We start from the raw sequence: 21,330 nt of genomic DNA, 5'->3' as shown, positions 1-21,330 counted from the left end.
TGTATCTATGTTGAATTTATTGGGGAAAATTTGTTTTTTTTACCTGGTAATTAAGGTCCTTTACCTGGAGGTAACCACATATCACACATGTAAGAGACTGATTTCATAGAAAGAGTGAATAACATTAACAGTCATAGAATCCTTACCAGTGCAGAAGGAGACCATTCGGCCCATCAAGCCTGCACTGACAACAAACCCACCCAGACCTTATCCCGTAACTCTACATATTTACCCTGCTAATCCCCCTGAGACTAAGGGGCAATTTAGCATGGCCAATCCACCAAACCCGCACAACTTTGGACTGTGGGAAGAAACCGGAGCACCCAGAGGAAACCCACGCAGACATGGGGAGAACGTGCAAACTTCACACAGACAGTGACCCGAGGCTGGAATTGAACCTGGGTCCCTCGTGCTGTGAGACAGCAGTGCTAACCACTGTGCCAACGTGCTGCCCAAGTTAACAGTCTTAAAATGAAACTGCTGGAAGCTTGTATCCAGGACTGAGAAATGCAGTTATTATGTCAGAAACATCACATCTGCTTCAAACCAATGTAGAAATATTCGGAATATTTTGAAACCTTGTTTTAGTCCTGGTCATACCGATGAGCTTTGGTGAAGCCATGCCTCATTTGGCTAGAAACAATGGAATGTAACTGGAAGGAGCTGTGCTCTGTGTCACTCACTCACTTGCAATCTCCCCCTGCTTAATGCACATCACTTGCAGACAGTCAGGGAGTGGGAACAGCAGTGGTGTGCAATGTGCAGATGGGGATTGTCACACCCATGTCATATTGTGAACTTCCCAGTCAATACTTTAAAAATTGGACACAGACAAGCTGTTAAGATGGCCGCCGCAAATCATGTGACTTTTGACATTTGGACCACAGACAGTGGCAAGTCTCTGGCGAATACCTAATTAAATATGGACATAGGTGAGAGTACTTCACGGTTATTTGTGGAATTCACACAGCTCACTGTTTATGGATGGGCCAACACCTAGAGACTATAAAGTGTCCAGACTGCCTGTCTCCATGTTTCATACTGGGCAAAAAGGAAGATTGGAATTCAATGGTCACTATCAACTTTCCATTGTATCATGATGGTCTTCCCCCTTCCAAAGCAGACGAGGTGGACTTCAGAAGTGTTAACTATCACGTATGTGATCAAAGCTGGTTTCAGGGACTGCACCCTTATTACCCTAGGGCCCATCAGATCCATCAGTCATTAGTCAACCTCAGTCAGAACCAGACTCTGAAACTAGCTGCAAGACATCAAGCAGCCAAAGTACTTAACTTATTCTAGTTTCAGTGTTCACCCGAGGAATAATCTTCTTGGTATTCGATTACAATAAACTTCACAACCTGCTATGAACCCTTTCCTTTCCAAGACCCTCACTTCAATTTAAAATCATTGAATCCATGGAGAAATTGCAGGTCTGCCACAGAGCAGAAATCATAAGTCAGGGATGGAATTAACTTGAGTCTGTAAAAGTGCACTATTTTTAACAGCATCCAATCTTTGTGTATGTGCGTGCATGAGACCGAGTGCGTGTCATTGTTATTTCGAGGTAAGTGCATGAGAGTAAATAACCTTATTTATTTTAAACTCATGGCAGCTTGCTGCTGAATTATTTAATTGGAATTCATGCTCCAAGGGTGAGAAAAGACACACCTCTCTCCATACAAAACAGGCTCAATATGGACAACAAGGGAGCAGATGCATTCTGACCGTGACAGAGATGTTCAAGATGAATGCTAGCAAGTGGAGACAGAATTAGCATATGTAGGAAATCCTGCCTTTTGTGAATAAATCATTTTAAACCAATGTACCTTTCCTGAAACATTCTAAGATCCTAGAAATGTATAATTTTGAAAGCACTGTTTCCTGAAAACACTCCAATCTGCTGCTTAATCAGTTGTAATATATGACAGCGTGTTAGTGCAGTCGGGGCAACGCAGTGCAGGTTTAACACTTTGCAATAGATGCATAAGAATGCAAAACGCAGGGTACTTCTGAGCTGCCACTCAAAACCTGTCAGAGCAACCGCTAATCTGTGACCTTGAGTGAACCCGACTGTTTATTTACAACTTTGAAACGTTCTGCCCTTAAAGGAGCAGGCCAACTCAACACAATTTCCACTCTGGCAGCAGAATAACGCACTGTGCATTTATGAGAAAGCACATCATGTGATTTGCAGTTAGCAGCACCAAAGGGAGATCCACTGGTATAAAATAAAAGCCAAAGAATGCCGGGGAAACAGGTCAGATGAGTGAGGATTGGAAGGTGAAAGATATGTTGTCGTGCCCAGGTGTAGAGCTACAGCCAAAATGTCATTTTTTTTCTTTCAACTCTCAGAGGCTGTGCGGAGTGCTGTGTGTTTCTAGCATTTTTTGCGTATTTTGTTTCGGCTGGCTACCATTTAATGGTTTCCCTTTTACCTCAGTGTTTAGATCAACCTACTGTTTCTGACAGAATCCCGACCAAGTGAAAGTTAAACAGGCCATCTGGACAAAGGGTTGAGTTTGAGGTAGCTGTAAAGGTGTGGCTGTCATCAACTCCACTGTCTTCCAAATCTTTATCACCCATATTCCTTAAAGTATTTTAAGTTTAAAGTTTATTTATTAGTGTCACAAGTAAGGTTATATTAACGCTGCAATGAAGTTACTGTGAAAATCTCCCAATTGCCGCACTCCGGCGCCTGTTCGGGTACACTTAGGGAGAATTTAGCATGGCCAATGCACCTAACCAACACATCTTTCGGACTGTGGGAGGAAACCAGAGCACCTGGAGAAACCCACACAGACACGGGGAGAACATGCAGACTCCGCACAGACAGTGACCCAAGTCGGGTATCAAACCCGGGTCCCTGGTGCTGTGAGTCAGCCGTGCTAACTACTGTGCCACTGGGGAAAAAACTCAATAATCCAAACACTCATCCAAATCTGTGTCTGAAACCCACTGTTAATTTAACAAGAAAAGTCTTGCAGAATATCACTAACTGTATTTTCAAAAGATAAGCAAAATTGTCATTTAATCGATTCTGTTTAACCTCAGTGGTGTTTAGTATTTAGTTTTTAATGGATGTTGGACCAAGCAATGGTTCCCCCCACTATTTTAAAGTTGTTTCTCTAGCTGCAGGGTAACAGAGAGAGACGTGTTACATTTCTGTCCTTATGAGTGCAGATTAATAACAAGATGTTGCCTTCTGTTTGGCAGAAGACTTTTCTGCAGTGAGATGTGTTAATTCATCGCTAGGTCTTAAATTTGTGAACTAAGAGGCTGACCTTGAGCCCCTTCTCAAATGAGACACTTGGTGAAGATCCATCATTGTCACAAATGTTACATTTTTCAGGGTCTGCAACTTGCCAAAGCTGTGGGGTTTTATTGCTGTCTGCGTAGGAATAGTTCAGAGATTAAAATAACATTTTAATGGCTTATTCTCTCACTCCACACTTTTAGCGAGGAGTTAAGCTTGCCGCTGATTCAGATCAGAAATCCGGGCAGCACGGACACACAGGGTGGGATTTTCTGGTCTCTGCTCGCCCCAAGGCTGGAAAATCCCACCCGAGGTCGACAGACCTTTCCATGGCCTGTGTCCCACCCGCTGTGATTCCCATGGCGGGCGGGACAGGAAAATTCTGCCCACAATCGTTTGAGTGTCGACACTGATGGTTTGAGAATCAGGAGTTGGCATGAGTGGAATTTCCGATACATTCATCTGGAAAGTGTGGACCTCCCCCCACAACACGCCCACCCCACACACACACACACACACCTACCTACCATGGAAATGACCACTTCCTTTCTTACTTTACAAAGGTGATAGTCCAACTGACTGACCTTGAAATCAGGTGGGATATTAGATGAAAATGCAGAGGCAAATTTTGCCGGACTTCATTCTGCCACTGGGGCTTGGCACACAGTGAGCGGGTATTGTTAAATTCCCAGCACTTTACTCACAACATGCCACCCATTGATTCTGAAGAGCCGGTACTGCATTTAGTGCAGAACATCCACAATTATGCAGTTCCCACCAGATATGGCACTGCCAGTGACAGTCAGAGTCGCAAATTAGAGTTAATTGCTGACCTTTAGGGCAGCACGGTGGCACAGTGGTTAGCACTGCTGCCTCACTGCTCCAGGGACCTGGGTGTTCGATTCCCAGCTTGAGTCACTGTCTGTGCGGAGTATGCACATTCTCCCCGTGTCTGCATGGGTTTCCTCCGGGTGCTCCGGTTTCTTCCCACAGTCCAAAGATGTGCGGGTTAGGTACATTGGCCATGCTAAATTGCCCCTTTGTCTTCCAGGATGCGTAGATTAAAGGGATTAACAGGGTAAATATGTTTGGTTATGGGGATAAGGTCCAGGTGGGATTGTGGTCGGTGCAAACTTGATGGGCCGAATGGCCTCCTTCTGCACTGTAGGGTTTCTATGATTTTTTGACAAATGTTCTGGGGTCAGGGTTGGGATTCAACTAAGTTGCCTGCAAATAGTGGGTAACTGCGTCACTCTGAGCATATTGAGTGTGCTGAGAACTCCCGCTTAAGTGCCTGAACCTGGGACTGACAAGGGTGCTTTAAAAAGGAACCAAGTAGTCATAGCTATCAGGAAAGACTGAACAGGCTGGGGATCTTTAAAAAAAGTATGTGCTCTGATAGCAGCCTTGAAAATTAGGAAGGTTTGATGGATATTGAGATGAATTTTCACTTGTAGGGGAGTCCAAAACTTTGGAATCATAAATTAAGTCACGAATAAATCCAATAATGAATTCTGGAGAAATGTCTTTATCAGCAAGAGGTAAGAATATGGAACGAGTAGTTCAGATGAGTATCAGGTGAAGATGGATGACGTCATGGGGAACAAAGGAATAGAAGGGTATGTTGATAGGGTCAGATGAAATAAAATGTAAGGAGGCTCAAGTGGAGCATGCGGGCCACATAAAGTTAGGCTGAACAGCTAGTTTTTATGCTGCCAATACTTTGTAAATGAAATTATTTTGTGCCAAACCTTTGTAACGCTGACATGATTCAAACCTAGACCACGAGTTAAACCACATCTGCAAGTGTTTGTGGACATCTCTTTGGTGGGACTTGCCAAACCTCCACTGACCATATGTCTGGTTCACCTGTGGCCTGGGATTGAAGAGGTTAGATGGTCAGAATACCGAACCCCCTCCTCCCTTCCGCTAATGGTGGCAGGAGCAGACTCTTCCCCCATGGTTTGTGACCCTTTGTGCCTGCTCCCTCCAAAGTGCCTGGAAATTTTGGGAGCCTCTGGGGATCTCCCTTGGATCAGTGGCACTCTTGCTTCCGAGTTCAAAGGTTGTTGTGCCTTCACGCTTTACTCCAAAACCGTAAATAGATAATCCAAGCTATCAGATCAGGGCCGGGCTGAGGAAGTGCTGCACTGTTAAATGTGCCATCCTTCAGAGGAGACTTTAATCTAAAGTCCCACCTGCTCCCTCCGATGTACTTTAAAGATTGCATATCATTACTCAACTTTTCCTGCAATGAATTATCAATAAGATAAAATCTGCTCATTTATCTTCCCTGTATTTGTGGAACTTTGATGTATCCAAATTGACTGCCGCACATTCCAACAACTGTGGCTACACTCTGAGAGGACTTCATTGACTGTGGAACACTTTATTTATTAGTGTCACAAGTAGGCTTACAGTCACACTGCGATGAAGTTACTGTGAAAATTCCCTAGTTGCCCACACTCCGGCACCTGTTCAGGTACACTGAAGGAGGATTTAGCACGGCCAGCACATCTTTTGGACTGTGGGAGGAAACCGGAGCACCCGGAGGAAACCCACGCAGACATGGGGAGAATGTGCAAACTCCACACAGACAGTGACCCAAGCTGGGAATCAAACCCGGGTCTCTGGCACTGTCAGGCAACAATGCTAACCACTGTGCCACACGCTGAGGTCATTAAAGGTATTGGATAAATCTAAGTTTTTTCTTTCTTTGACAACAAAGACAAATGTGCACTGGAGTTCTGTCAGGCCAACTGAATTAATATTAGTAAATACCCAGAGCTATCTGAAGCAGTAGTGTCACTACCAGAAGGATGTGGAGGCTTTGGATGTTGCCTGGTATAGAGGGTATTAGCTATGAGGAGAGATTGAATAAACTGGGATTGTTCTCCCTGGAAAGATGGCTGCTGAGGGGGTAACCTGATAGAAGTTTATCAAATTATGAGGGGTATAGGTAAGGTGAACAGTTGGAAGCTTTTTCCCAGAGCAGAAATAACAATTACAAGGGGGCACAAGTTCAAGGTAAGGGGGGGAAAGGTTCACTGGAGATGTGCAGGGGAAATGTTTTACACAGAGAGTGGTGGAGGCCTGGAATGCACTGCCAACTGAAGTGGTTGAGGCAGACACGTTAGTGACATTTAAGACTTATCTGGATAGACATATGAACAGACGAGGAATAGAGGGATACAGGCGGTTGATCTAGATAGGACAACATGATCGGCGCAGGCTTGGAGGGCCAAAGGGCCTGTTCCTGTGCTGTACTGTTCTTTGTTCTTTGTCATGCTTTAAAGCATTGTTCATAAAATTGTAAACTAATATGACCCTATTATGTGTGCAAAGTTGACAAGAGGAGATGGTATTGACTCTAACAGAATGTTAGACTAACTATAGATCATCACTTAAATATGAGGCAGTTTTTGGAAGCAGTTCTTGCTACTACAGACCAGTGTGACGCTTTAATGCTGTCACTTGCTCGTCCCTCTCTCTTCGGAGTGGAGTTCCAAGTGCAGATTACATTTTAATTGTGAGAACGAGGTAGTGGGAGTGTCTGGTAATCTCCTGTCATTAAAGTAAATCATTGATGCAAATCTCAATATCCCAGAAGTTTGAAGAAACTTGAGATTTTATGCACTGTATTTAGTCACTTGTACGCCTCGAGAGTTGTTAACAAGGTTCCTTGACAGGAACAGCGCCATTTGCTTTATCCCAGAAGCTGCTGTGTTATAGTACGTCAGAGTGGCTTGTAGCCCTTGTGGTCAGGAGAGACCAACCACTTCCCCTCCCCACAACACCCGGGACACAAATCCAAATTAGCCTCTGGGAACTGTGCGGGAATTGGTACCAGATCCAGGGACAGGTTAACAATAATTTGATTCATTTTGAAAGGAGACAAATGTGTGAAAGCACTACACCACAGCTCACGTTTAAAAGGGATGTTTATCTATTAAACTCTTTTATGATTCCACAGTGTCGTATTGAGGGATATCTGTGCACTTTGGGTCAGAATCCCTTATGTTAAAACTGTAATAAATAAAGCCACCATGGTCCCAGATGACCATAGGCTGCGGTGGAGAGCTGACTGGTGATGATTTAACCTGAGAGTCACCACGTCTCAGGCAAGGTTTAGAAGGCGGGGCTTTCATGAATAACCTCAGCAGATACGGGAATTGAACCCACGCTGTTGGCTTCAGTACGCATCACTAACCACCCATCCAGTCAACTGAGCTGACCAACCCCCAAAGCGACTGTGATAGGACACAAACTGCAAACGTCTCATTCGAAGTCAGTTAAAACTAACCTGGGTGCAGCAGACAGTGTGGGTGTGAAATTCGAGCTGGTCACACTGATTTTCGCCCCAATAATTGGATGTGAAGAGGTCCAGTTTAGATATCCAGCCTATGCCCAAACAGCAGAACAACTATATTCTCCAAATAGGTTCAAAACTCACATTCAGCCCATTGAAAATGTGAATAAGGGGCCTGGTGTCTGTTTATAGACTCAAACAGATATTGGATTGTCCTGAACACAGCAAACGTCAGGCCTGCTGTGTGCAGGATTACCTCATTTACATATGGCCCAACCAGTAGACCATAAAGACCTGGGGTGGGGTTTTCCAGCCCCACCCGCCACTAAGGATCATCCAGTCCCGCCAAAAGCCAGGTTGGGATAGGGATTTTACATTAAAACAATGCCCGCCTTCAATCACCACCACCACTCCCAATCCAATTGCCTTCCCAAATCTAGACACACTTTAGATCCTTGGGCAGAATCTTGGACAGCTGATATTGCTGCCCCTGAGGCGTAACTGGCACCGGGAGCTTGCTGATAATAAATCAATGAATCCGGTGAACTAATTTCCATGGCCCCATTTGGCACATGCACCACCCAGTGGGACATGATCCAATTTTTAGGCCACTGAATAGATCTCCCCCTCATGAGAGGGACTGCTCGTCAGTCCCTGCCCTCACTCATGCATTGGGGACGGGGGGGAACTTTACAATGGCACAACTGCCAGAGCGCCAGACAAAGGGTGGGATTTTACCATCCTGCCCGCCACGAGAATCGTAGCGTAGCGGGCGGGATATGGAGCATGCAAAGGTTCGTTGACCTCGGGTGGGAATATCCAGCAATGGGGCGAGCGCGGTCGGAAAATCCCGCCCATAATGTCTGCTGGCAGGTTGCCTCAAGCGTGGAGCTTAGGGCTATGAAGCAGGACTACAGGGTTAATGGAGAGGTATCAGCAAGTGAACAGGTATTGTATCACATTTCGTAACATTTAAGGATGAAGGATCCATTCAGTCCATTGCACTTCATCCTTAAGATGTTTAGTCTGCCATGACATATGAAGGCGGAATTCCAGATTTGGCACAGTGCCTGAACTGCTGGGATTTCTCTGTCTGAAGAGCCAGTTGCTCTGAGTGCAGTAGAGCTTGGTATGGACAAGTCTGCACATGTTGTCTATTTTGAACTTGCCACGTAAAGGGAACTGACTTATCTGCTGGTGTCGTTTTACATTAAATTTTAAATAGTAGGGAACACAGTCAGGCCTGTGATATTTTAGCCCCATTTCCCCCGACCTGTGCTCTGTACTTGCATAGCTCCCTGCTGGGACATGCGGGAGCAGGGCGGTTCCCTGTGCAGTCATTTCCTTTCTTAGTATTCATCCCTGAGTCAAAAAGATTCTGGACACTGAGTAGTCACTTCGTGTACAAACTGAAGTGACTTTATTTTTTAAGAATGACCTTTTTCACAGCCTGAGTCGAATGCAGCGTTTCAAGAAGGCAGTTCAGTCTTCTCAAGGGCAATTAGGGATGGCCAATAAAGGCTGGCTTAACCAGAGACTTCCCACATCCTGTGGACAAATAAATTTAAAAAAAGAATGACATGTTTCCTCTCCACAGTAAAGCAACAAAATCTCAAGTAAGTATGTGAATGAGGTGATCTGTATCTGTGGTGTGACTGATTAGAACCACAAATGGGCGTTTTCCTCTATGTGTTAAATTGAAGTGGAATCTTTCCACATGGGGACCATGTCCCATGGCGGGGACGGAAACTACAGAGAATGACGGGAAAGCACGCCCAATCTTTGAGCCCTGACCTGGCGCAGTGGTTTGCATGGCTGCCTCACAGCGTCAGGGACCTGGGTTCGATTCCCGGCTTAGGTCACTGTCTGTACGGAGTTTGCACACTCTCCCCGTGTCTGCGTGGGCTTCCTCCGGGTCCTCCAGTTCCCTCCCACAGTCCAAAGACATGCAGGTTGAGTGCATTGGCCATGCTAAATTCTCCCTCAGTTTACCCAAACAGGTGCCGGAGTGTGGCGACTAGGGAATTTCCACAGTAGCTCCTTCGCAGTGTTAATGTAAGCCTAATTGTGACACTAATAGATAAACTTAAACACAGTATGCAACCAGGTGTTTTGTGCCATATTCCAATGCGGGGCAGGCCTGGATGATCCTATCAAGACGCCATATTGAAAAATGCCCGACATCACTGACCCATTATTGAAACAATATGGAGCTGCTGAAAATGAAGGTGGATCTCTGGGAGGACCCTGAGGCTGGATAATGGACCCCCTCCAGGACGCCAAATCCAGGAGGTCCACCTGTAGATGCTCCCCCGCCCACTGCTTGTGATATTCTGGGGTCCAGGGTTGCCGTGGGCCCCCATCTTGCACTCCATAGGCAACCTCAGGCATTGTTCAAGCAAGTCCCAACATCTGCACGCCACGTTGTTCCAAAAGTGTTTCACGCTGGCATGTTTTCCCACTGGCATCGTGGAGATTTGGGCGTGAGGGGTTCAGGCCTTCATCTCCATGGACAAGTTGGGCCAAAGGGCCTGTTTCCACGCTGTAAACCTCTATGACTCTATGCATCCCATTAGCGGGATGCAAATGGGGTTCACACCAGTCTCCAGCAGGTTTCCCGATCCGCCCTGGTGGGCACCAGCGGAAGATCCCGCTGTAAATTAGTGCCGGCGTATAACTGAGTTTTGAGCCATTGCCACATTCACCATTGAACCTGCTGGTGGGGGCTTGGGAGAATTCTGTTCTTTACCTTATCAAATCTGTGGGGAGGATTGCAACCAAAGCTAGGGACCAGAAATATAAGACAGTCACTAATAAATCCAGTGGTGAATTCAAGAGAAGCGTTCACTGTGAGTGATTGGAACTCGCCACCACATGGAGTGGTTGCGACAAATAACATAGACGTATTTAAGGGAGGTTAGATAAACACATGAGGGAGAAAGGAATGCTGATAGGGTTCAGTAATCATGATGTGGAAATGCTGGCGTTGGACTGGGGTAAACACAGTAAGGAATCTAACAACACCAGGTTAAAGTCCAACAGGTTTATTTGGTAGCAAACGCCACTAGCTTTCGGAGCGCTGCTCCTTCGTCAGATCTGACGAAGGAGCAGCGCTCCGAAAGCTAGTGGCGATTGCTACCAAATAAACCTGTTGGACTTTAACCTGGTGTTGTTAGACTCCTTACAGGGTTCAGTAAAGCAGAGTGGAAGAGAACTCATGTCGAGTATTAATGCCAGCATGGACCAATTGGGCCGAATGGCCTGCTTCTGTGCTCTACATTCTATGTAATTCTATGTCAATCATAATTACAACCCATTAATGGCTTAAGCAAAATATTTTTTCTTCCGGTTTAGACGAAGAGGGAAGTATATCTCACCGTTCCTGTTGGTGATTCATGTGAAGAAGGCGAAGAATTGAATTGTAAGCTGCAGTGCTGATCTCAGATCAGAATCCCACATTCAATAGATATTTTCCATGAACTTTAAAAGTCGACTCGTGTGTATGGTTCAAACATTAGAAAATTCAAGTCGGTGAGCTGCTCTCTATAGTGAAGTACGTAACGCACAAGGATCACAGTTGCTTTTTACAGAACTAAATGTTGAATTTATATTACGCAACTGTTTGTTTGTACTTGTCTTGGTGACAATATAGAATTCTGGGCAGCATGGTCGTTAACACTGCTGCCTCACAGTGCCAGGGATGCAGGTTCAGTTCCTGTTTTTATTATTTATTTTTCACAAGTAGGCTTACATTAACACTGCAATGAAGTTACTGTGAAAATCCCCTAGTCGCCACACTCCGGCTCCTGTTCGGGTACACTGAGGGAGAATTTAGCATGGCCAATACACCTTTTGGACTGAGGGAGGAAACCCACGCAGACACGAGGAGAATGTGCAGACAGTCACCCAAGCCAGGAATCGAACCCAGATCCCTGAGGCAGCAGTGCTAACCATTGTGACATCGTGACTGTCTGTGTGGAGTCTGCACGTTCTCCTTGTGTCTGCGTGGGTTTCCTCCAGTTTCGTCCCACAGTCCAAAAGACATGCTGGTTAAGTGCATTAGCCATGCTAGATTCTCCCTCAGTGTACCCGAACAGGTACTGGAGTGTGGTGATTAGGGGGATTTTCATAGTAACTTCATTGCAGTATTAATGTAAACCGACTTGTGACCTAATAAATAAACTTTAACTTTAAGATAAGAGGGAAAATTCTTAAAGGGGTGAAGGAGCAGAGGGAGCTGGGTGTTTCTGTGCATAGATCATTGAAGGTGGCAGGACAGGTGGAGAGGAGCAGTTAATAAAGCATACAGTATCCTTTGCTTTACTAATGGGGGCATGGAGTGCATGAACAAGGAGGTTATGTTGACCCTATACAAGACACGAGTTAGAATATTGTGGAATATTCTGGAATATTCTGGAATATTGTGTACAGATTTGTAGGAAGGATGTGAAAACATTGGCGAGAGTGCAGAAGAGATTTACAAGAATGCTTCCAGCGATGAGAAACTTCAGTTATGAGGAGAGATTGGGACTGTTCTCATTGGAGAGAAAGAAGACTAAGTGGAGATTTGATAGAGACGTTGAAAAGGGGAGGGGGCTAGAGAGAATCGATAGGGAGAAACTGTTCCTGTCTGTACAAGGATCGAGTGCGGGCAGGACTTTTAGTTTAGGCAGGCATCATGATTGGCGCAGGCTTGGAGGGCCGAAGGGCCTGTTCCTGTTCTTTGAGAGGGCTCAGATTTAAAATGATTTGATAGGCAGGGGAATGGCACTAAGTCACAAAGCTCGTTTGGCGAGCCGGTGCGCGCACAATGGGCCAAATGACCTCCTCCTGCACCAGAACTACTCTGTAATTCTGTGACGCATTGGTGCTGTTGGATCCACCTTCCTTGCGTTGCAGTTCTCAATCTACATCACCAGAAGCAGCAGGATATAACCCACACATTGAAAATCTCACTCATGGCTGGCTTTTCCAGTCCATGGACCTTCTTCAATGGCCGAGTATGGTCGGTGTAGGTCAACAAGTGTCCAGCCTGTTCCTGGTGTGAATCTGACACGGGTACCAGCAGCCCTGGCAGCCATTAGCATTGCTGCTCTGAGCCCTGTGGCCTTGGGAAGAGCGCAAGAGCAAATCACACACTGAAGGGGATTCTTTGCTCCCCAGGGTCAATAATGCTGCTTCATTTATTTTGCGAGGCCACTCGCAGAGGCGGCATGAAGGTAAACGCAACGTAAAACCTGACAAAGATGTGACAGCAACGAGGGAAATTACTTTTCTCAGCCCTTGAATCTAGACGTCGTAGTGACAGGAGGTAGAAGAGTGTGACAGGATGCATATGGTAGTTTGATGCTAAATACTTTAGTCACAGAGTCCTCCACCTGATTATCACACGAGCTCATACTAGCCCACCAGCTCCTCCAGTGTTTTAGCTATAATAATGTGTAAACCAAGACCGCTATACTGTGACCAGTCAAAAAACATTAACTCTTCCGAATGAGATTTTCTACTGAGTACATGGATTGATTCTACTCTGTTGCTGCAGTTGATAAGAGGGAGGTTCCATTGGTTGTGAGGAGAGGCATTGTGCAACTCAAACTGTGGCCACATAAAATTCTCGTCAACATTCATTTTTGTTCTGGCAAATTTTTAAATCGGTCCTCCTTATTTTCTGTTTCCAAACTTACTGATCTGCAGGCAAGTAGGCAATCTGCTCCCAAAGCTCTGCAATGCCTCTCTTCGATTTGATTTGATTTATTATTGTCGCAAGAAATGGGATATAGTGAAAAGTATTGTTTCTTGCGTGCTTTACAGACAAAACGTACTGTTTATAGAGTACATAGGGGAGAAGGAAAGCAGAGGGTGCAGAATGTAGTGTTACAGTCATAGCTAGGGTATCGAGAAAGATCGACTTAATATATGGTAGGTTCATTCAAAAGTCTGATGGCAGCAGGGAAGAAGAAGCTGTACTTGAGTCGGTTGGTACGTGATCTCAGACTTTTGTATTTCTTTCCCGACGGAAGAAGGTGGAAGAGAGAATGCCCGGGGTGCGTGGAGTCTTTGGTTATGCTGGCTGCTTCATTCTGCTATGAGGAGATTTGATGTTTTGCCAATATTGTGTTCCTCCAAATCTGTCCCCATGCAACTGTGGAAAGCACTGGGCCACTGTCAGAGCTTGGTAAAGATGTGTCTTGGGAGAGATGTGGAACAGGTTAGCACCAAGCCTCAATTTTAAGCCAGAAATTAAACTGATCCAAGGGCTTGTGTAAAAGTTGAGGGAGAGGTTATTACCACCCCACTCCACCCCCCCCCCCCCCCCCCCCCCCCACCACACCATCCCCAGCCACACCGCTGCTTACTGCTCAAGTTAACGTTGGTTGATAATTGGTAGCCTCGGTAGGTTTGATCAAGATTATGGTCATTTTTCAAATAGAAACACAATTTTGCATTGAGAAATTGACCTAGGAGTGGACTTTACCAACCACAACAATTATAGTGGAGGATTATGCAATACACAGTAACTACAAACAGTTATGGAAATTATAAATGTAACAAACTTGGCGTGGCAGACTGGGTCGGTGCGGCTGTGCATTATTATAATTTCTGTAAAGCACAATGATGGGTATGTAAGACATCCTTACTATATCCATTCGGGCAGTAGGATGTTTACAGATGTGTCACCAGCAGTGATAGTGGTCAAATAATTTAACATGAATTAAAGAACACACGGGAAACCTGCAGGCTCAGTGTTATAGATATTGAATTACATGCAAATTTTCCTGCAGGATATTGATACCAAGCTGCTAATGGGCTGGTGGCAACAGTATCTCGTCCCTGTAAAGTGCAGCACAGCGTTGATAGGTGTGAGGCTTGGTTAGCAGTGGTGAGTACAGTACATTATGGAAGCACAGTATGTAGTTTAAGTAGATACTGTGTACATTATAGATCAGCATTAAATGGAGTACAAGGACATTGTTAATAAGGTGTTAGTATTTTACTACAGTGTATAGATAAATATCATAAATGCTACAAACCCACAAACTGCACAATGTTAATGTGCAAAATACGCAGCGTCAGTATGATATTGGACAAAATGAGCAGAACAGCACAATTTGTAAAATGCATTATTTTAAGTTTCCAAGACAGCTTTACATTGTAACAGATTTGTGACTACAAACAAATTTCAAAGCAGGAAAAGTATATTTCACTCGTGTACGACAGACACACTGTCCACATGCCCTCTGACTGAGTTTGCCTGTCAGTCTGGTGAGGTCCACGTTCTTTTCCAACAAATCTCTGAACGGCTCACTATCACTGTAATGTTTCTTTCCACCCTCTGATAAGAAGCAGCATGCAAAGTCCATCCACCATCTACAAAGCACAAGTCAGGAGTGTGATGGAATACTCCCCACTTGCCTGGATGGGTGCAGCTCCGACAACACTCAAGAAGCTTGACACCATCCAGGACAAAGCAACCCACTTGATTGGCACCACATCCACAAACATCCACTCCCTTCACCACCGCGCTCAGTAGCAGCAGTGTGTGCTATCTACAAGATGCACTACAGCAATTCACCAAAGATCCTCAGACAACACCTTTCAAACCCATGACCACTTCCATCTAGAAGGACAAGGGCAGCACATACATGGGGGCACCACCACCTGCAAGTTCCCCTCCAAGCCACAGACCATCCTGACTTGGAAATATATCGCCGTTCTGGTATTGTGGGACAACCCACTGCATGTGGACTGCAGTGATTCAAGATGGCAGCTCACCACCACCTTCTCAAGGGCAACTAGAGATCGGCAATAAATGCTGACCAGCCAGCGACACTTCCCCCAGCATAGGAAGTTCCATAATGAATAAAAGAAAGAGAAAAACCAAGCATGATGCATTGGCTGCTCGCCTGTCTGTGATAATGATCAGACAAGGTAAATGTTATGTGTTGCTTCAGTTAATTGCAACAGGCATGAGCAGTGCGTGTCTGAAGCTTGGGGTGATCAGGTTACTACGAATGTGTCCAGTTGGGAAGGATTTACCGGCACAGTGGTTAGCACTGCTGCCTCACAACGCCAGGAACCCGGGTTCAATTCTGGCCTTGGGTGACTGTGTGGAGTCTGCACGTTCTCCCCGTGTCTGCGTGGGTTTTCTCCGGGTGCTCCAGTTTCCTCCCACAGTCCAAAAAAATGCGGGTTAGGTGGATTGTCCATGAGAAATGTGTGAGGTTATGGGGATAGTGAGGGGGAGAGCTGGTGGAGACTCGATGGGCCAAATGGCCTCTTTCTACATGGTAGGGGTTCAATGATTCTGTGAAAGTCTCAAACTTAGTTCTGGGTTTAGGTGACAGTACTTTCCTTTTAAGAATGTTTTACTTCATAAAATGTCATAGCAACCTCAAGTTGAGACCAGGCAAATCGAAAAAAAAAAGATGGAGTTGCATTTCTAAAAGTGCCATTCTTGACCTCAGGACATCCCAAAATGCTTAACAGCCTGTCTAATACAGAAGTGTAGTGACTGGTGTAATGTAGGAACTGTAGGAGCAAATTTACGCAGCAAACAGCAATGAAATATTAACTAGACCGTCTATTTTAGCTATTGGTTGAGGAATAAATGTTGGCCAGAGCTCCCTGCTCTTCTTCTAATAGTACTAAGGGATTTTTTGCACCTATCTTAAAGGGATTTTGGGCTTCTGTTAACAACTCATCCAAAGGTTTGCACCTTCAACAGATCAGCACTCTTTTATAGTTATTTCACAGAGGTGAGGCTTAGATTATTTGCTTAATTCTGTGGAATGGTTATTAGCTCTGAACCATTAGCTCTGCTATCCTTCAAGGATCGATGCTGAAGGGTAGCACGGTGGCACAGTGGTCAGCACTGCTGCCTCACAGCACCAGGGACCTGGGTTTGATTCCTGGGTGGGGTCACTATCTGTGCTGAGTCTGCACATTCTCCCCACTGTCTGTGTGGATTTCCTCTGGGTGTTCCAGTTTCCTCCCACAGCCCGAAAGACGTGTTGGTTAGGTGCATTGGCCATGCTAAATTCTCCCTCAGTGTACCCGAACAGGTGCCAGAGTGAGGGGACTAGGGGATTTTCACAGTAACTTCATTGCAGTGTTAATGTAAGCCTACCTGTGACACTAATAATTGAACTTCAGCCTCCTCCTACTTCTCCTCCACTTGCTACCCTTTGTCAACGCCATCCGAAAACACAGTGTTAGGTTTCACCTATAAGTTGAGGACACTCAGTATCTGCCTCAACATCAACCCTCTCCACCCCTTCCTTCACTGTTGCTAAATTATTAAACCAATCGATCAACGTCCAGTACTGGATGAACAGAAATTTCCTCCAATTAAACGTAGGGAAGACTGAAGCTTTCAGCCCCACTCCAAGCTCTGTTCCCTTGCTAGCAACTTCATTGCTTTCCCTAGCAACTGTCTGGGTTTGAGCCATTCTAACCCTTGATGTCACATTTGAATCCACATTGAGCTTCTGATACATATTTGCACCATCTCTAAGATCATCTATTTCCACATCTATGACATTGCCTGACTCCATCCTGGCCTCTGCACATTTGCAGCTGAAGACCTCAATAATGCCTTTGCTGCCTCAAGACTTGACTATTGCAATGCGCTGGTTGCCAACCTCCCACACTCTACCCTCTGTTAACTTGATATCACCCAGAATTCTGTTGTCCTTGCCCTGACTCATCTCAAGTTCTGTTCACCCATCATCCCTGTGCTCACTAACCTATACTGGCCCTCAATACTTTGATTTTAAAATTCTCATCCATCTTTCCAAATCCCTCGATGGCCTTGCTCTTGCCTTTCCCTGTAATCTCCCCCAGTTCCACAATCCTCTGCATTCATCTATGCTGATTCTAGCCTCGAGTAACCCACTTTTAATCACACCACTGGCACAACATCGTGGGCCGAAGGGCCTGTTCTGTGCTGTACTGTTCTATGTTCTATCCCTTCAGTTTTCTAGGTCCTAAGTTCTGGAATACCCTCCCTAAACCTCTCATTCTTTATTCAAGACCCTCTTCAAAACGTACCTCTTTGACCAAGACTTTGGCCGTCTGCCCCAATATCATCTTATGTGGCTTGGTGTCAGCTCTCGCTTTCAGCCCTTCTTTGATGCACCTTAAGATATTTACTTGCACTAAGGGCGTTAAGCTATTAAATCAGAGGCAAGACTGTTGCCACTGAGTCATGGCTGACACCTGAAACCAAAGCATGAAGGGGATCGTGATACTTCAACTATTTCCCAATAGTAGCTACAGTGATGATTAAAATGCATCCATCCAGTTAGGCGATGCCAGCATCAGATTTGAAATCTGATACAAAGAAAACTGATACAAACCACATGAAATAGATGGCAGCTTTAAACAGCTTACTTTGTAACCTTTGACAATTCCTTATAACCAGTCCAAGCTATTCATTGAACTAGTCGCTTTCAGTAAGTGCCAATAGAATAGAATCGAATCCCTACAGTGCAGAAGGGCCTGCGCCAACAACAATCCCACCCAGGCCCTATCCCTGTAACACCCCATATTTACCCTGCTGATCCCCCTGACACCATGGTCAATCCACCTAACCCGCACATCTTTGGAGTGTGGGAGGTAACTGGAGCGCCCGGAGGAAACCCACGTAGACACGGGGGGAACATGCAGACTTCACACAGACAGTGACCTGAGGCCGGAATTGAACCCAGGTCCTTGGCGCCGCGAGGCAGCAGTGCTAACCACTGTGCCACCATGCCACTGATTTGTCCATCTCCATTACTCGTGAGTAGGGAAGAGAATAAAGGAACAGAATGACGATGCATTTGATAACAGCTTGTCGAGCAGAAGAGTCTTTTCCCTGACTTCCCCTGTTGTGTTTGAGTAGATACCATTTGTATTTGTGAACCTGTTGCGTTAGTCTGATAATCCTTGGTTTCATGCTGTCGACTATTGAAGAAAGTTAATGGCTTCTCTTTGGAGGCAGCTTGACTCAAAAATGTTGTTTGCTCAATGGAAGATCAGAAACAAGCTGAACCCCGCATGGCAGATTTAACTAGGCAGGTGTTAGATCTGCCATGGGGGGTTCAGATGATGTATGACGGATGTATGCCTGACCAGGTAGTCTTACTTATTCGTGGCACCTGGAATGGGACACCTGTCATTGGGTACGAGAACCAATCCAATTCAGCCACTTTAGAAATGGGTACCTCTGAATTCAAATGTTCATTGCCTCCCCACTGGAAAAACCTCCAGCTTTTCTCAGGAAAGGACTGCAAAAGTTGGAAATCTGGAAAAAAAAACCTTGGAAAATTTTGCAAATGTGCAACAGGTTCCTCTGGGAGGAAACTTGCTACCCGTACCCAGCCTGGTTTATTTTGTGACTCTGATCCCACACTGTTGACTCTTAAATATTGTCCGAATTAGCCTAGCAAGCCATCGAGGTGTATCAAGCACTGGACTCCAAGGGATGGCCACTGGATTCTGGCCTTGCCAGTGTCACCCACACCCCAAGAAATAATATTTTAAGAAGGATTTGGAAAGGAAAATAGATGCTTCATTTAATCAAATTTCCTACTGGTGCCTCCATGCCTAAGGTTCGTAAAAGAACAAGTCAATTCACTTCTGTAACTGTCCCTTGTGACTGCTTTCTTTGAGCATTCATCTCAGATAGATATTGATGAATGTTGTTCACCTTCAGTCTTTAGGGCTGTCAATGTTCAGAGTTGAAATTCAATGCAGATGAATCCTGAGTAGTTTTAGACAGGAGGGGCATTCACTGGCCTCCTCTCAAATTTCTACTCGCATTTAAATGCTCCCGGTTCTTTTTCGGAGTGGGTAGGAAGAAGTAGAAGGTTAGCTACCATTGAAGGCAGCTCGGATGGCCCTTGTCCACCCAGCAGCTGGCAGCCAAGGGAGGCAGTTTCGGGAATGTCCTTGGGGAGGATAAGAGAGAATCTGGGGCTGGGTAAACCATGATATTCCTTGGAAGGTCCAGAAGAACACTTCTGCTCCCCCTGGCTCCACAAAGAAAGTTCTAGAAGGGCATGTGCTGTCGACAGATCTGCTTCAGCCTGCGGGAAAGCTGTGACCATCAGGGTTCCTATGCTGGGGGAAGCGATGGCCTAGTGGTATTATCCAGAAAATCAGCTAATCTTCTGGAGACCTGAGTTCGAATCCCGCCACGGCAGATTTGAATTCAATAAAAGAAATCTGGAATTAAGAGTCTATTGATGACCGTGAAATCATTGACGGTTGTCGGAAAAACCCATCTGGTTCACTAATGTCCTTTAGGGAAGGGAATCTGCCACCTTTACCTGATCTGGCCTACATGTGACTCCAGAGCCACAGAAAAGTGGTTGACTCTCAACTGGCCTCCGAAAGCAACTAGGGATGGGCAATAAATGCTGGCCCAGCCAGCGACACCCACGTCCCACAAATGAATTAAAAAAAAGATACAATAGAATCTTTATTTGCATAAACTCGGGAGCCCGAACCTGCAGTCAAACCTGCTGCTGGACTGCCGGCAAAACCCGGAATGTTAAGATCAAGAGGACATTCCAGATCCATGAGGATAAGTAGCCAAATCATTAACACTCCATGAACCTGGTTTCTGCCAGAAAGCTGGAGTTAAAATAGTCTTTTCTGTCTTTTGTTTTATTCTACAAAACATATCTATGCCCGCATATATATCTCAATTTCTATCTGGTTTCTTGTGAGCCGAATGGAGGGGAAGAATATGTCTAAGTAACCAAAGCAATACAAGCGTTGTAAAGTTTTCAAAATAAATAAAATGCCACAAAGGAGCTTGGCCGGTGTTTGTCTTTGCGAGGCCAATGTGGTTAACGTCACTTCACGCGTTTTGGTTCGTGGTTTGAGTGCCGACAGCAGGGGGAGGAAGGAGTGGAGTTGGCGATGAAATGGTCCATCTCAGTCTGTAAGCAAGTGCCCCTCCTATTGGCCAGGTTCCACAGAGATCGAGCGCTCCAACAGGGCAGGCATCCAGGTCCAGCTCGATTTCTCTGTGAGCTGGTGCCTTGCTGCACTTACCACCCTGCTCCCCCCTGCTCTCTGCCCCCCAACCACCCCCCCCCCCATCCCCCCTGCAGCCACTCTGGACGCTGCTGTCAATGAGCATTTACACATCGGCATCTATCCTGGGGAACTGGCTTGTTAAAATAAAAAAGAACTGCAGAAATCTTACCAGTACAATTACCTGACGCCAACCTAAAAAAAAAGAAAATAATTTCCCCAGTGTATCTGTGCATATTTTGTAAGTAACTGTCATAGAAATCATAGAAATCATAGAAACCCTACAGTGCAGAAGGAGGCCATTCGGCCCATCGAGTCTGCACCGACCACAATCCCATCCAGGCCCTACCCCCACATATTTTACCCACTAATCCCTCTAACCTACGCATCCCAGGACTCTAAGGGGCAATTTTTTTTAACCTGGCCAATCAACCTAACCCGCACACCTTTGGACTGTGGGAGGAAACCGGAGCACCCGGAGGAAACCCACGCAGACACGAGGAGAATGTGCAAACTCCACACAGAAGTTTGTGAATGAATGTGCAAACTCCACACAGAAGTTTGTGCAAACTCCACACAGAAGAATGTGAATGAATGAAGTTTGTGAATGAATGTGAATGAAACTCCACACAGAAGTTTGTGCAACTCCACACAGAAGAATGTGCAAACTCCACACAGAAGTTTGTGAATGAATGAATAACTGTGAATGAATAATTCTTTCTTCCCTCTCTCCCAT

At 45.5% G+C, this 21,330-nt stretch overlaps 1 protein-coding gene across 1 annotated transcript in view; it reads left to right on the top strand.

The window, feature by feature from the left end:
- The window catches only part of maml3 (mastermind-like transcriptional coactivator 3), a 496,690-nt gene that overhangs the window by 429,713 nt on the left and 45,647 nt on the right, over window positions 1-21,330 (top strand). The gene's annotated exons all lie outside the window — the stretch shown is intronic.

Source organism: Mustelus asterias, chromosome 1 (genome assembly GCF_964213995.1).
Source record: "Mustelus asterias chromosome 1, sMusAst1.hap1.1, whole genome shotgun sequence".
Classification (NCBI taxonomy): Eukaryota; Metazoa; Chordata; class Chondrichthyes; order Carcharhiniformes; family Triakidae; genus Mustelus; species Mustelus asterias.
This window is presented reverse-complemented; position numbering and strand designations above follow the sequence as displayed.